Source organism: Astyanax mexicanus, chromosome 13 (genome assembly GCF_023375975.1).
Source record: "Astyanax mexicanus isolate ESR-SI-001 chromosome 13, AstMex3_surface, whole genome shotgun sequence".
Lineage (NCBI taxonomy): Eukaryota > Metazoa > Chordata > Actinopteri > Characiformes > Acestrorhamphidae > Astyanax > Astyanax mexicanus.
This window is the reverse complement of record NC_064420.1, coordinates 24,564,754-24,569,003: the sequence shown is the minus strand read 5'-3', so window position 1 is coordinate 24,569,003 and position 4,250 is coordinate 24,564,754.

The following is a 4,250-nucleotide window of genomic DNA, read 5'->3' as shown; positions in this document are numbered from 1 at the left end:
ATTGACCTAAATATACTCATTCTTTTCAGGACAGTTTCCATCTGTTTTTATGTGCTGTGATTTATGATGACAAAGATTGAAATAATATTGTGTTCTAAACATAGAACTTTGCAGTTTGAAATGGAGACAATGAAAAAGAACCATTAAACAAGGTTAGTTGAAGGGTTTACACATTTATTTACATAAAATAAAAGTACAATGTCTATCACATTTGGCTTAAGCGGTCAAATACACAAAATGTCAGTGTATAGATATATAAAACGTAAGTGATTGTATAAAAGTATTAATTATCCAATTTCAGGTAGTTGGTGTTACTAGTCTCTCAGTTAGTGAAATGGGGATCAGCTGAGTGCAGTATAAAGACACCTGTCTGAAAGCTCTCATCACTGAACTCCATATAATTAATTGTGAGATTACTGGGACAAACTACCTGGACCTGAATTAGCTCAGTCACTTTTTAGGAGGTTAATATACACTGCTCAAAAAAATAAAGGGAACACTCAAATAACATAATTTAACTCCAAGTAAATCAAACTTCTGTGAAATTAAACTGTCCACTTAGGAAGCAACACTGATTGACAATCAATTTCACCTGCTGTTGTGCAAATGGAATAGACAACAGGTGGAAATTATTGGCAATTAGCAAGACACACTCAATAAAGGAGTGGTTCTGCAGGTGGGGACCACAGACCACTTCTCAGAACCTATGCTGTCTGGCTGATGTTTTGGTCAGTTTTGAATGTTGGTGGTGCTTTCACACTCGTGGTAGCATGAGACGGACTCTACAACCCACACAAGTGGCTCAGGTAGTGCAGCTCATCCAGGATGGCACATCAATGCGAGCTGTGGCAAGAAGGTTTGCTGTGTCTGTCAGCGTAGTGTCCAGAGGCTGGAGGCGCTACCAGGAGACAGGCCAGTACACCAGGAGACGTAGAGGAGGCCGTAGGAGGGCAACAACCCAGCAGCAGGACTGCTACCTCCGCCTTTGTGCAACAAGGAACAGGAGGAGCACTGCCAGAGCCCTGCAAAATGACCTCCAGCAGGCCACAAATGTGCATGTGTTTGCACAAACGGTTAGAAACCGACTCCATGAGGATGGTATGAGGGCCCGACGTCCACAGATGGGGGTTGTGTCACAGCCCAACACCGTGCAGGACGCTTGGCATTTGCCAGAGAACACCAGGATTGGCAAATTCGCCACTGGCGCCTTGTGCTCTTCACAGATGAAAGCAGGTTCACACTGAGCACATGACAGACGTGACAGAGTCTGGAGACGCCGTGGAGAGCGGTCTGCTGCCTGCAACATCCTTCAGCATGACTGGTTTGGCAGTGGGTCAGTAATGGTGTGGGGTGGCATTGGGGTGGCATTTCTTTTGAGGGCCGCACAGCCCTCCATGTGCTCACCAGAGGTAGCCTGACTGCCATTAGGTACCGAGATGAGATCCTCAGACCCCTTGTGAGACCATATGCTGGTGCGGTTGGCCCTGGGTTCCTCCTAATGCAGGACAATGCTAGACCTCAAGTGGCTGGAGTGTGTCAGCAGTTCCTGCAAGATGAAGGCATTGAAGCTATGGACTGGCCCGCCCGTTCCCCAGACCTGAATCCGATTGAGCACATCTGGGACATCATGTCTCGCTCCATCCACCAATGTCACGTTGCACCACAGACTGTCCAGGAGTTGGTGGATGCTTTAGTCCATTTCTGGGAGGAGATCCCTCAGGAGACCATCCGCCACCTCATCAGGAGCATGCCCAGGCGTTGTACGGAGGTCATAAAGGCACGTGGAGGCCACACACAATACTGAGCCTCATTTTGACTTGTTTTAAGGACATTACATTAAAGTTGGATCAGCCTGTAGTGTGTTTTTTCACTTTAATTTTGTGTGTGGCTCCAAATCCAAGCCTCCATTGGTTAATACATTTGATTTCCATTGATGATTTTTGTGTGATTTTGTTGTCAGCACATTCAACTTTGTACAGAACAAAGTATTCAATGAGAATATTTCATTCATTCAGATCTAGGATGTGTTATTTGAGTGTTCCCTTTATTTTTTTGAGCAGTGTATATGCAATTTAATGTTTACATAATGGGCAAAGGAACTCCTCTTCTTCAGGTGGGTTTCCTACACAGGAATGATGGAAGCACTTGTCGCATCCATTGCAGGCAATAACGAATGAAAAAAAAAATCAAATACAGTGGTATGAAAGCTTTTGAGCACCCCTGATATTTTTCATGATTTTCTTTTATAAATCATTGGTTGTTGGGATCAGCAATTTCAGTTAAATATATCATATAGCAGACGAACACAGTGATATTTGAGAAGTAAAATTAAGTTTATTTTTTACAGAAAGTGCGTAATTATTCCTTAAACAAAAATAGGCAGATGGATACCTTTGGGCACCCTTGTTGTATTGATTTTAATATATTTAGCATTAATTATTGGAACACAAAATTAGTTTGGTAAGCTCATTGACCCTTGACCTACATACACAAGTGAATCTAATTATCAGAAAGGGTTCATGTAGCCAATTGCAAGTTTTTCCTCCTCTTTACATCTTCTCTGCAGAGTGGCAACATGGCAGCCTCAAAACACAACTATAAAATGAATTGAAAACAAAGATTTTTCATGTTTTTGGGGAAGGATGCAAAAAGCTCAGAGATTTCAGCTGTCAGTTTCCACTGTGAGAAACATAGTGAGGAAAGGGAAGACCACAGGCACAGTTTGGAGCAGAGACGAAGGATGGCGAGATCAGTCATAGTCAACCCACAGACCAGCTCCAAAGACCTATATCATCATCTTACTGAAGATGGAGTCACTGTGCATCTTCAAACCATTTAGCACACTTTGCACAAGTAGAGGCTGTATGAGAGAGAAATGCAGAAGAAGCCTTTTCTGTGCACACGCCACAGTCGCTTGAGGTATGCTAAAGCAGATTTGGACAGCCAGTTTAATTTTAGCATACGGTGCTGTGGGCTGATGAAACTAAAACTGAGTTATTTAAACATCAGTGATGGTGTGCATGGTGGGGAAGAGGGAAAAAAATTAACATTTGCCAGTTCCATCATACTGCGGGGCTGTATGGTGAGTGCAGGTACTGGGAATATTTTTAAAGACAACGACTCTAAAACACTAAACTCTGATCAAAATCTACTTAAGAATTCATGCAGAGGAACAAGTATGACATTCTGGAATGATCATCTCAGTTCCCAAACTTGGATATTATTGAAAATCTGTGGTGTGATTTAAAGCGGGCTGTTCATGATCAGAAACCATTAAACCTGACTGAACTGGAAATGAAGAAAAATGGTAAAATATTCCTTTAACCAGAAGCCAGACTCTCATTGGAAGCTACAGAAAGTGTTTATAGGCTGCTAATCTGCAAAACAAGGAGCTACTAAATATGGATGTAATTTTTCTTTTGGGATGCCCAAATTTCTGCACCTGGCTTTTGTAAAGAATTATTGAACACTTTCAATAAATCATATAAACTTCATTTCATTTCTCAAATATCACTGTGTTCTCATCTGCTTTATGATATATTTTACTGAAATTGCTGATCCAAACTACCAACGACTTATAAAGAACATTTTTGAAAATGATCAGGGGTGCCCAGAGTTTTTCATACTACTGTTTGTACATTATATCAGACTGTTCTGACCTTATCTTAGCAATACAAGTAGGTGACAGCCAAAGAACATAAAATAGATACTGTCATTTATTGGCAACAAAATGTTTTAAACTTCGTTTGTACCCATTTAGGAGGCAAAGCAGCTTCCAAAGCATGATGTGGAGTGGTTTCCCCAGAGTCTGCACACATCAGACAAATCTACAAAACACAACAGAATACATTTGTATGCAAATAATTGAAACACTAAGCACTCATTTTTTTTTAGCATAAATACACTTGTGTTGTCTGGTAGGATATGTCAGTAATTAAATTAGGCTGCAATGCAGACTGTTTACAGTATTCTTCTTAATGCGTCAGAACTGGAACGTGCAATTTGATACACTGATTGCTAAATAATCTATGGGTGGGTGGAAACAAATAGTCGAACCGTTGGTATTGATGGACAAACCCAATTTGACTGACAAAATCCTGAGCCGGGTACAGCCCTAATATGTTTAGAATACAGTAACTATTCTCCTGAAATCTTTTTGCCGTAGTCAGCAGTAAAATTATAAATAACACAAATAATAATAACAGTTTTATGCAAACATTTGAACATTACTGGCAACACAACTGTGCCTA